At 43.4% G+C, this 13,784-nt stretch overlaps 1 protein-coding gene across 1 annotated transcript in view; it reads right to left on the bottom strand.

Moving 5' to 3' along the window:
* Nucleotides 1-13,784, bottom strand: part of HSPA12A (heat shock protein family A (Hsp70) member 12A) — a 408,132-nt gene that overhangs the window by 289,492 nt on the left and 104,856 nt on the right. The gene's annotated exons all lie outside the window — the stretch shown is intronic.

Raw genomic sequence — 13,784 nt, 5'->3', positions numbered from 1 at the left:
GGCGGCTCTGCACCCCAAGAGCATTCCTTGACCATCTTCGGTAACGTAAACGTTGGTGGTGATGGATTGGGCACCATGTGATATGGACATTCAGAATCGGCCTCGTATCTTCAGGGGTGTGTCTTGAACACGGTGATGGTCGAGGGGTGTAGAACTGGCATCGGATCCATGGTGCAGTGTAGGGTCGACGCCATGATGTTGATAGTGGCGCCGGTGTCGACCACGGCCTTGACGTCTTGAGACCCCACTCGGACGCTGCACTGGGGCAAGCGTCGCGCCTTCCGGGTTGTGGTGCTGATCATGTGGACTTTGTGCACCACCCGCTCTTCCTCTTCGTCGGCGTCCATATCACTGGGTCCTCTTTCTCCTTCGGGCAGGGCATTTACCACTTGGCGGGGTTTGCGGTATCTCTTGGATCTGTAGACTTTCTCAAAGTGGTTAAACCAGCCGCACCCTGAGCATCTCTTGCCTTTGGCGGGACACTCAGCCGCTGGATGAGGTGAGCCTCCGCAATATCCGCAGGTTTTGGGATGCCCTGATGTGGATGTCCCGGGTTCCTTCTTAACCCACCTCGTCGTGGGTTTGGTCGTTACGGCGTTCACTGGCTCGGCCTTCACAGGTACTTGCAGGGCTGCTTCCATGTGTGCCGCCCGCGCTTTCGACAATTCTTTGGTCCGCCCCAGGGTCAGTATGTCCACGAGGGACTTACCGGATTCTTCAAGTATCCGTTCCCGGAGCTTGGTAGAAGCGCAACCTTGAATTATCTGTCCCCCAATCTCTTCTATTTCATCGGGGAAACCACATGTGAACGCTAGGTTTTTAAGCCTGGCGCGGTACGTGTCTAGCGATTCTTCTGGGAGCTGGCGTGCTTGCCTGAATATAAACCTTTCGTAATCTTGATTGGCCATGGGTTCAAAATGTCCATTGAGGGCGTTTATCAGTGTGTGGTGGTTCTTGGGCGTGGCTTCTACTATAGTCTTAGCGATGTTATGGATTTCTTTGCCCCCCAAATGTAACAGCATTGCTCTTTTCTGGTCCTTATGGACCTTAGTGGCCTCAAAGAATATGAGTAGGCGATCCACCCAGTCCTTCCATTTGGGTGCCAGCGATGAGGATGACCCCTCAACGATGAAAGGCTCTATGGGGGGTATCGTGGCATTGGTCGCCGCCTTGACTGATGACTACGTTGTTTGCCGGGCCTCCCATGCAGGTTCACTGTCCCTCTTGGATATGGTTTTCCCTGGAGCGTGTGTTTATTTATTTTATTTTTTGCCAATGCTTAGTGGATTCACTCCGCTTGCCAGGGCTACCAGCACTCAGTTCAGCCACTGCTGGCTGCGTACCTCTTCTTAGATGGGCCGGGGCCTGGGCTTGCTGTCTTTTTTTTTTGTGTTTGGTGTGGGGTCTCCACCCCTCTAGCTGATGTTCTCCCTTCACCCAGACTCTGCTGTGTGGCTCAAGGGTGTTGGACTCTCTCTTATCCCCCTCCTGTTTGGAAGTCCTGCCCTGATTCCAGAGGGGTCCAGGGGGCCTGATGCCTCTGTGTGCAGCCTGTTCACTTGAAATTAGGGCCTGCAGCACGTGGCCGGTAGGCCAGAGCCTCGCGTGTAGCTCGTGATGAGTAGGGGGAGGGGCAGCGATACTTCTTCTCACCTCCAAGGCTCGTGCCGGTGAATACGCACCTCCTCGCTCATCGCGCCGAGTTGTAGGCGCTCCAGTGGTCACACCGCCTTCGGGGACAACAGCGTGCACACGCCGGGGCACGAGCACCGCGAGCCGATGGCAGAGCTCGTGGCCGTCACACCAACGTCCACCGACCCGCCAGGGCACGCCCACCCTCGTCGCCAGTTGTTGTGTTGCCGGGGCAGCAGCGCGGCCGGCAACAGGTGTGCTATGATCGCGGTATCACGGGCTGTGGGGGAAATAATTACACGTGAGCCGAGTGGTGTGCTTTACTGGTTGCAACGTCGTAGCCGCTACTGGCTTACGTACGTGCGCGACCCTCTTTATTAATTCAGGGCCACATGACCTCCACGTTGTGCGCCTGTTGCGTCTCATGCGCAACACAACACAGCATCATGCATGTGTAATAATGTCACAGAAATGTTGTTTTAATTTACCAATCCAATGTGCAAGTTATCATGTATACCTTGTGAAAGGAAACGTGGGTATTCTTTGCAGATTAACTTTACCTCACTTGAATTGAAGGAAAAACACTGGTGGCCCCTGAAATCTAGTGGGAGGGGTTTGGCCTTGCACGGCTCTTACCAGTCGAAATACATGACTAATGGGGATAATGTCATTTCCGCAAGTAATAGAACATAATTAGTTATGCAACAATTCCGACGAAAAGGTGTTCTGAAACCATTTTTTGATTGAACAATAGAAGTATACTAAAATATTAAATGTTCTAATGTTCTAGCACCAACTATCTATATGCATAAATAGTATATATGGAGCAGATGTGCAGAGTGCAACTTGCTAGTTATTACCATTGCTGATTGCAGGGAAGGGCAGTAACTCCTGAGAGGCGAAGCCTTAAGTGTGTCCTGATGCTCCTGTTCTCCCTTAACAATGATAATAAATAGCATATTACATGCTGTGCGTCACCATACATGGTTTATGCCATGGTATTTTTTCATTTTAAAATGTGATGTTTAACCAGAATGCAATGAGTTACAATTGTGCAGAAAGGTAGAATTACATTCAAGTACTCTTGCAACCATTAGGATAATTGTTTCAATGTAATTGTAATATGCAATTGGTGAGGCAGTAAGCAGTGTTTTTCTCAAGCCAGTTTTGACCTTCTGTGGTAGTAAACTGGAATTTGACCTTTGCACTGTAGTAAGAAATGTGTGAATGCACATTTATTAGTTCAGTTTCACTAACTAACATGTTATTAGGCCAATTATTTTCGTTAGCAATGCACACAGTACACACACACAAACATGAGTGTGTCCCATGCTAGTGAAAATAAATGTGGCCCATAACATGCTACTTAATGCAACTCTACTAATAAACTTACATTTACATTTATATACCTACATCCCTCACTGAGCATATTTTTTGACCATCGCAATAGATGTCTGGAGCATGGCCTGGAAGCAGTGTGGCAAATTCCCCCTGGCCTTTTTTGTTTTACAAAACTGTGGAATTTTCATGGGACCATACAGAGGGCCATGTGAAGTCTCGCAAGAATCCTGTGATACCTCACGGTATGCCTTGTTAGGTCCCGTGGGAGTACCGCAGGAACCGGAGCAAAACTGTTTTTATTGGGTCTTAGACGGGGCACACTGGGATCCCTCCTTCCAAGGCACAGGAAATCTGGGTACCCCTACCCTGCCCCCTGTGGCTTTTTTTTTTAAACTTCAGGACACGAGGACTGAGTCCCTATTTTCTGTAATGGCAGCTGCAACATTTCTGTTGATATTGGGGCCTGCCTATCAGACTGGTATAGAATTTGCCAAGGTGGAAAAAATGCCCTGCCGGCCAATCAGATCACTCTACTTTTTAAAAAAAATTATGGTACTGTGGGTGTAAGTAAGTCAGAGGCACAACTAGAGCCAAATTTGGGGGGGCAGGGGGGGGTGGGGAGGGCAATTCTTCCAGCAATAGGCAGAGTGGAGATGCAGGGGTTCTAAGAAAGGGTGAAAACACAACAAAGACTTGTTAACAAGTAAACAGTCTTTTAAAGAACTGTATAGTACTCGGTGAGGCTGCAATAAGACGGTCGCCAGCCCCGGAAGCTGTCTCAGCCTGAGCTGACACACACAACAGGGGGGATGAAGCCCTTTGAGGCCAATGGGCGTTGCGCCCCTGAATTCAGTACTCCTACAGGTCCAGATTTCACTAATTGTTTAACCTTAATTTGTCAAAAGTGGGTGAACAGATTTACACCAAATCACAAAAGGTATACTTCTGCCAAATTTGGTGCAATTCTGTTGAGCATTTAAAATTCCTATAGGAAATTGTATGCACTTAAAAATGTTTTGAGACCCCCTTTTCTTAGCCCCTGCTTGATGGATCGGCCTGAAACTTCCCAGGAAGTGCTGAAGGAAATTAACCTTTTACTGGAAACTTTTGTGAAGTTTCGACAAACCCTGCCAAAATTATTAACAAAACAAAACGCTTTTCCTATAGAAACTCTGGCCTAACTATATCTATACAACAGCGACTGATCTGGTCTGTGTGTGTATATATATATAAACCTAGTGGCAGTCGCCAGTAGGTAGTTATAGTTAGGACCTCGTTTCTTTTTTTTATTATTTATTTATTTTATTTTTTTATTGATCCTCAGGATTCAAAGAAAGCGAGACACAACATAGATATTCAGGCATATAGAAAATACAGGACACATTTGGAATAATAGAGTTGGAATTTCCAGCAAAAAAGAATCAAAGCCATTTTTTGATAAAGTTCCAAGTTTGTAGACCAAATCTTTTTTTCCTAGGTCGTTTAAGCCTATACAGAACAGTTTCCAAATGATATAGAGCAAGAATCCTAGTTCTCCACTCCAAAAACGTGGGGGGATCAGGATCTATCCATTTTGATGTAATACATAATCTAACAATAGACATACAAATAAATAAAAAACGAGACTCAGGAGCATACCCCCCACTGCTGCCACTACTCGATGACATTCCAAACAATACAACTTCAGCAGTCAGTTTGCTTGTTATACCCAAAGAGGAATTTAGAAAATGTTGAACTTCAGATAAAAATACAACCAGCAAAGGACACGCATAGAACATATGTACTGAGTCAGCGGCATACAACTTGCATCTAGGGCACTTGTCCCCCCTTCCCGTCTTCCACTTTGCTATTTTAGAAGGTGTATATTAGAGATTAAAGGCAGACATATAGAATTGGCTTCTCAAACTCCCCGAAAATAACACTAAATTGGCCATTTCCAACATCGACTGTATATCAATCGGGATAGCGCCAAGTCTTTGTGTCCAATTTTCCTGTTGTACATCTAAATCGTCAATTTGAGCGGAAATTAAGCTTCGATATAACTGACCAATTTTACACTTGGTTGCAATCATTTTTATCGATTTAATTAGCCCTTCCTGAAAAATTCCTTTCGACCGGGCATTATCCAAAAAACTATGTATCTGGAGATATTTTAAAAAGTCGCCCCTACGCAGATCAAATTTATCCTGAAGCTGTGCAAAAGACAGAATCTGACCAGATTCATATAGATTCCCGATGACCCGTATACCCGACATAGCCCACCTACGAGAAACAGGATCTTAAAAAATACTAGGCAGTAACCCTATAGATTCAAATGGAGTCAAAACTGATATTTTAGGGATCTTATACACGATACGTATCTTTTTCCAAATCAGAAAGGCAGCTTCCAGAACCTTAAACCGAGTCCTTTTATAGCAACTCGGCTCTAGAATCCTTACTAGAAGATATCGGGCATTATTGCCTAAAATCATCTTATTGACGGAGTGTGAGCAGGATCATACATTGCTTCTTCGCCAACTATTAAATCACCAAAATGCTGAAGTAGGGAAGCCCAATAATAATACCTAAAATTCGGCACATCCCAACCACCTCGTACTCGATAAATTAAGCCACTTCATAGCCCTCCTAGTTCTCTTATATCCCCACATTAAACGAGCACACATTCTTTCTATCTTAATGAATACAGCATTGGTAAATACCAGGGGTATAGCACGAAATAGATATAAAAACTTTGGGAGTATTACCATTTTCAGAACATTGGATCGACCATAGAGTGATAGATGTAAGCGGTTAAATTTTTCTAAGAGTTTGTTCGAGGAGTCCAAAATCGGTTCTATATTAGCCGCTGGTGTCTTCTGAACGTCAGGAGAAATACGAATGCCCAAATAAACTGCCTCAGAAACGGTTTCAAGCTGTTGAGGAGGACCCACCTCAGAATGAAGAACTTGAGTCTTACCCAAATTTAACTTGTAACCTGAGACCGCACCAAATGAGTTAGTAATGATTTCAATTCTATTCAAAGCACTTTTGATATCGGAGGATATTATTGCCAAGTCATTGGCAAATGCCAAAACTTTGGGAGATTCTATCGGGGAGACTACAGGGAATATCAGAGGGTCTGTCTCAAACTTAAGAATTAAGGGTTCCAGGTACAGAGCAAGGAGGAGGGGTGAACAGGGGCACCCCTGTCGGGTCCCCCTGTTCACCGCAAATTCCTCCGACTCTCAACCCAGGATCCTAATAGTGGCTGGCGCGTTCTTATATAAAGTCTGTACCGCTTTTATAAAGGTCAACGGAAATCCCTTCCAGACAAGTACTGACCACAGAAAATCCCACGAGACCCTGTCAAATGCCTTTTCGGCATCCACCAGGGCCAATCCCATTCGGGATTTCGTGGCCTGAGCCCAATTGAATAGTGCTATAACCCGTCGAATATGATCCGTAGTACTTCGTCCACCTATAAAACCATGGTGCCTCAGGGATACCAGCGGAGTAATAACTTTCCCCAATCTAATGGCTAGGATTTTAGAATAGATCTTGCTATCCACATTTATTAAAGAAATGGGACGATAAGACGGAAGTTCCATGGCATCCTTACCCTTTTTCTTAAATACCACAATTGTGGTCTTTGACCATGAATTAGGTGGCGTTCCATTATACGCACCCTGTATTACAGAAAGCAATTCCACTTTTAGAACATTGCGGAATGTTATATAAAATTCCAGTGGAATTTTATCTGGACCCATCGCCTTCCGCCGTGAGAGAGAGAGGAGAGCCAACTCCACTTCCTCCCAAGTAATTAAAGAAGCTAAATAATCCTTATTGCTATCTGATAGAACCGAACTTTCGGTCCCCGCTAAATATTCTTCCGCAGTCACAGTCTTGTCAATCATATAAAGCCTTTGATAAAATTCCCTAAATGCCTGCCATATGTTTAATGGAGAGGTCTGCACATTATCATGCACATCTCTAATTTTTAAGATCTTATTCTGAGACTCCCTCTGTTGTAATCTATTGACTAGAATCCTACCGGTTTGCTCCCCAAATTCATAGCACTCTCTCTTGTACGTCTCGAATTTTAAGGCCACTTCTTCTGAAAGGTGTTGATAGATCATCGATCTTTGGCTGCAAGTCTTGCCTGGCATTCTACTAAATCTAATTTATATTTAATTTTACATGTCAGCTCTGTCTCCACATCCGACAGAATAGCCATACTTCTATCAAGTTTATCTTTGGCTTTTTTCCTTTTTTGCTCAGCAAAACTCAACGTTTCACCGCGAATCCCAGCTTTAAAGGCGTCCCAAAATATGGGCTCAGAGGCAGATCCCTTATTAATCAAAAAGAATATTTTAATCCACTCTTCAATATGAATATAATACTCCTGATCCAGGAGAAGTTTCCTATCAAACGACCAATTATTTACCAACAACGGAGAATCAGTGCCGGAAATTTCCAAGATGAGAGGATTATGATCCGATATTATTCTTGGAAGCTTTTTAACAGAAGATCTTGCCAATATAGAGTGTGAGACCAGAAAATAATCTAGGCGTACCAGCTTGCTATGGGGTACCGAAAAATATGTATACCCGGGATGATTGGGTCTTAGTCTAGCCCAAGCATCACATAATCCCTGATCCTGCATTAATCCCTGTAAACTTTTAAAGACCCTAGGTTTACGCCCCATATAGGACTGGCCTATATCAGCATTGAATTCAGCCTCTAAATGTATATTTAGGTCTCCACATAATACTAAAGGTTGTGGCCATAATGCTAATTCATTATTAATCGAATCCATCAATTCGGCATCATCCAAATTTGAACCATATAGACTACAAACTGTAAAACCCTCCCCATTAATCTTCACCTCCACAATCACCCATCTACCCCACAGATCCTCCTTTTTCCTTTTACATTCCAATATGCCCGTTTCTGACAAAATAGCGACCCCCCCAGTATTAGTTGATTGTCGTGAGCAGCTTAATAGTTCCATCCCAAGCATACCCAACCATGCCCTATGAGCCCATGAAATATGAGTCTCCTGGAGACACACAAGATCCCAACCTTGCGACTTCATTAACCCAGCTAGGACCTTCCGTTTATTAAGATTATTTAGCCCAGATATATTGAGGGTACAAAAAATTAGTTTCCTCATTTTAGTGATATAGATTTTTTTCTTCCACCTAGCTATTACAACATAAAAGATATGAGAAAATATATAGATAAACAGGCAGACAATCCTGCGAGAGAAACTAGTACATTCATAATCTGCACAATGATATCTAGTCCCATCAAGATATCCAAATATCAAAAAAAAGAAAGACCAGAAAGCACACATAGCTGGGTTAAGATATGGCCAATAATTATAACATTCAAGAATGCTAAAGTTTGTAGCTGGATTTTTTTTCCCCCTCCCCCCCACCAACACCAACCCCCACCTCCCCACCCCTCTTGCACCTCTCCCCCTCAGCCCCCCCACACCCTCACCCCCTCCACCCAACCCATGGAGCTTAGGGACAAATGCCCCCTTTGATGTAGAGTCGATCTCTCCCATAGACCTCCTCCCCGATGCAGTGCAAGCCTCAGCAGGAAAAATATCATACCTAGCTTAAACCAAACCGAAAATGACAGAGTAACCAATAGATCAAGGAATCAAGATATAATCTTGAAACCCTACAATTAGGAACACATGGTTTGTAAAAATTCATTAGCTTTCACTTCAGAGAAAAAAACCTGTGTATGATCTTTAAAAATTACTTTTAACCTAGCCGGACTTTGTAAAAAGATTTGTGCCCCTTTAGCCTGGTATAGTGGGATTAGCCGACGCATACTCCAGCGGGTCTCGACCGTAGCCTGACAAAAATCCGGTCTTACAAAAAATTCACAGCCCTTCCCATGGGCTTTTTTTTGAGGACATGCCAAGTCATATAGAGCTTCTCTCGCTATAAAATTATTGAGTGAAATAAGAATAGCACGTGGTAGAGACTCTTTCTGCCCCCTTCCCTTCTTTTGATTAAACGGAAAACAGTGTGCCCTCAACACCTCCTTTTGCCAATCCCAGTCCCCCAGTCCCGGGAAAGCCTCACTCAATAACTCAATAACAAATTTCCTAGCATCAGAACCTTCACTTCCCTCCAGGACCCCCAAAATGCGGAGATTATTGCGTCTAGCCCTATTCTCTAAGTCAATTAATTTCCATTGAATATCATCTCTCTGGGACCATAATGATGCTGTTGCTTCTTTCTGTGCTATTAATTCGTCTTCTAAAGTTGATATCCTAGTTTCGGTCTCGACAACCCGTGTTACAATATCAGAACAAGTCTTAGATACTCTTCGTATTGCACTTTGTAGCCGCTTGCATGCACTCTGAGAACGATTACTCTCAGCCTGAGTTTCTGCTCTGTGAGCCATTATGAGATCGTGAATAGTGATAAGTGTAATTTCCCCCGAGCTTTGATCTTTCTCTACGGAAATAGGCCCGCCCACGTTATTAGAAAGAGTGGCTATATTCGGAGAGTTCTGATAATCCCATGACAATGAGGCTTCGGATCCCTGTTGACTGTCCACCACAAGATTGCTCTTGTTACGCACAGTCCGATGCTCAGCAGTAGCATAGTCCGATATATTTAAGTTCCCTTCATCATCATCTGGATTGGAGTCTTCCAGCCATTCTTTAACTAGACTCTCAACGGAAGAGCGCTCAGACAGTGAAAAAAAATCATCAGTATTTGAGATTTTATCAGGAATATCCAGATTGTTAGGGGCCTCCAAGTTTTCAGGTGCATTACTGGCCACACTGTTTATACCTACATCAATATTGTGTTCTGTTGTTCTCAAATCTGTTAGAAACATAGGTTCTTGCAGGGATGGTCCTGATGAAGTCTGCAGCTCCCGTAGATCAATAGGTTTATCAAGAGGGCCTACAGTTCCCACAATGCATTGTTTTGGCAAATGCTCGCTAAGGCTTTCCAGAATAGTTTCAGCACACAGGAAATCAGGACCCAAATCTGAAACCACATCCGAAGCCTGAGGCCCCTCAGCGGATATGGAGGTTAACCGAACCAGGGGAAGAGTAGTGGGCTCACCAACCACGCCATCCGAATCACCCTCCACCTCGCTGCACACCTTGCTACTACCTTCCATAGGTGCGGCCGCTAATTCAGAAGCAAGTCCTCTCTTCGGAGCCCGTGAAAACATTGCAGGGACAATTGTAGGTATACTTTGAATGTTTGGTTGTGTTCCTGATGTGCCGCCAAGCGGTACTGCATTGGAGTCCGTACCCAAGGATGAAGGGGTCTGCGTTAACGAACCCTTTCGGGCCATAGAACCGGTAATTTTAAGAGTTTGCTTGCTCGCCCTCTTAACTCCCGCAGCAGCCGTAGCGTTTCTAGTCTTGATGGGGGTCCCAGCAATCGGTGCAGTGCCTTTACCACGCTGAACTCGAGTAGCCCCCTTCGGAGCCATCATCGGCCAGACGCTCGAACACCACGGCTCGCCACTGATTAGATAATACAGAGACAGACCTCTGTGGTCTCTCCAACCTCGAAGCGAGAAAGCTCTCCAGCGCATTTGCACCTCTGGAACACCAATCACCTCCTACAAATCAGCCGGTCTTCTTCCCGAAGCAGTTTAGGCCTGCCGCTGCATCATCGGAGAAGAGAAAGCCGACTCACCCGGCCGACTTGTCGGCCGCCATCTTGCTCCTCTCCTTCAATAGGACCTCGTTTCTATTTAAAAATCGTTTTTTGTTTTGCCAAGAAATTTGGCGCCGGTTGACGAATCTTCACGAAATTTTCAAAACTGATGGCCCGCTCCGATCAGCTCCTGTCTTGAAAGTTTTGAGGTGACTCATCAAGCGGGAGCTGAGAAAAAAAGGGGGTCCCAAAACACGTTTTTGCAAATGTTAATTTCCATAAGAATTTTAGAAAAAGCTACTGCCCGAACTGCTGAATGGAATTAGACCAAATTTGGCAAAAAGGTAGGTCTTGGTCCAGATAGCGACTTTTTCTTTAAATGGTGTACATCTGTTCAGTAGTTCCTGAGAAATTATAAAAAGAAAAATATTGATATCTGAGCACCGAGGAGGGTTCATGAACCCTCCCGGGCACGAGCTTCACTTTGATTGGCTGCCAACACTCCAAACCAGGAAGTGTTGGCAGCCATCGTGTGACTCGGTAGAATCGAGTCACAAGAAAAAATATGAAACAAAATGAAAAACAAGAAAAAGGGGCAGGTTAGAAACAACCTGACCCCCTAGGCCTAATCAGGGGTCCCACAAGGACCCCCAGGGCCAGAAAAAGCAGCACTATGGTGGGACGATGAGGTTCTCTTGTGTCCTGAAGACCTCAGGACACAAGTGAACTTCATCCTCCGAGAGCAGTGCGCCAGGAGCCGCGTTTGCAGCGTGGTGTAAAAAGGGTATGGCCTCAGAACACCTACCTGCAACGCAGCTCTGCGGTACTTACTGGAGTTACCTGGTGGGGTAATTGGCCCCCAGGGACCATCAGGATTCAAGGGGACTTAATAGGGACATTATAGTTAGAAATTATCATTTTAAAAAAAACCTTAGTTATTCACTGAAAAAACCATAGGTTTTAGGGATGTTATAGCTAGAAATTAGCATTTAAAAAACCTTAGAAATTCACTGAAACAAACCATAGGTTAGTTAGACATTTAACTCGTACAAAACCAAAGAAATTCAGCTATTATATTTAGTAGAGCCAACTATAACATCGCCCGCGCAATGCACTGCTGATGACGTCACATATTACATCACTCATGACATGGTCAGTGACATCACTGATCACATCTCAAATGACATCACTGATGACCTCATTCATGTGATAATCTGATGCACCTTCTCACACCCTAATAAAACCTTTTATACACCCACTCTAAAATACCAACTACCAATATCAAAACCATAGACAGACAAATAGCAGTTAGTACGTACCCGCTCAGTGATTCCTAGGTCTACACACACACATCCACTCATTCACCCATACAGTAACTCATACATGCAGTCACTCATCAATACAGCACTATCATATGTACTCATACACCTATACATACACTTACACACTGCCACTCATCCATAGACTTACTCACACACCTCCTCAGTCATGCAAAGAATCAATCACACCCATTTACTCACCTATACAGTTATACACAGACCACCTCACTTATTTATACAAATACTAACACATGCTTACTCTCTTATAGAATCGCTGATACAAGCACACACTCATCCATGCAGCCACTCTCACAATCACTCACTCTCATGTATAGTTATTTATATACTCCAACACTCACATAGACTGCCTTTTATATATGAAGTCACTCACACATATACCACTGAGACATCCTTTCACTCACCAACACACCCATACACACACTCACCCCCCATAGAGACCTTCACAGATGCACTCTTGAACCCATACACCCAGTGAATCACCCACTCACATCTATGCACAGAGTCACCTACCCCCACCCACTCACACAGACACTCAGGCACCCATACAGATACTCAGACAACCAATCAATAACCCATATAGACAGTCATGTAGCTACTCACCAACCCATGCAGCCGCTTATACACCAACTGACAGACTGATACAGACATTTACACAGATTACTCACTAACCCATGCATTCAGTAAGTTACGCTTAATCAGTCAGTTATACAATCAGTCACGCACCTACTAAATCATCCATTCAGACACTTATTCACCCACTCATTCTTCAATACACCTTGGCATATATATATATATATATAAAACATATTTAAACTTTAAAGAAACACAGATTCACTGGATGATGTCATCAGTGATGTCATTTGAGATGTCATCAGTGATATCACTGACCATGCCATGAGTGATGTAATATGTGACGTCATCAGCAGTGCATTGCGGGGGCGCGAGTTATAGTTAGCTCTACAACCGCATTTCTTTGGTTTTGTATGAGTGAAATGTCCAACTAACTATAACGTCCCAGAAACCTGTGTTTTTTTTCAGTGAAAAAATATATATATATATATATATTTCCATCTGATGCCCTGCATTGACCGTCAGATATTACATCACTGATGACATATGTGTCTTTATGAAAAATAAATATTTGTAATATATGTATAGCTAAAGATTAATGGAAGAAGACATGGGTAAATAAGTGTCTAAATACAGTGATGTAATATCTGACGTCATCAGCAGAGGATTGCGGTCGCGTGAGTTATAGTTGCCTGCACTAACTATAACGGGGGAATTTCATTGGTTTTTTACGAGTGAAATGTCCAGCTAACTATAACATGTGTGAAACCTATGGTTTTTTAAGTGAATATATATATATATATATATATATATGTATATATATATATACACACACACACACACACATATATATATAAATAAATATGTGTGTGTGTGTCAATACAATAACCCTTCAGGCTATATATATATCTATACATACACACACACATATATATATATATATATATATATATATACACATATATATATGCACACACACACAGACACATACATAAAATGCAGTGGTATAAACACCCAGATTTCACAGTGAACTAAGAGATATGAGAAAAATGTCACGGTTCTCTGTAAAAGAAGTATTTTATCATCATAAAGGGAGCCCTAAATCACTCTACAGAGCTGTAGCATTGTCTGTGCTACTAATATTGTGTGGCGTGGAGGAGCAAATTATGATGCAAGGCTTTGTTAACTATGCAGCAACAAATGCAAATTACATGGCACATTCCCTGGCAGGGTTATTTTCTGCCTTTTTTTGCCAAAACAACAACAACAC

The sequence above is a fragment of the Triturus cristatus genome, chromosome 1_2, assembly GCF_964204655.1.
Source record: "Triturus cristatus chromosome 1_2, aTriCri1.1, whole genome shotgun sequence".
NCBI lineage: Eukaryota > Metazoa > Chordata > Amphibia > Caudata > Salamandridae > Triturus > Triturus cristatus.
This window is presented reverse-complemented; position numbering and strand designations above follow the sequence as displayed.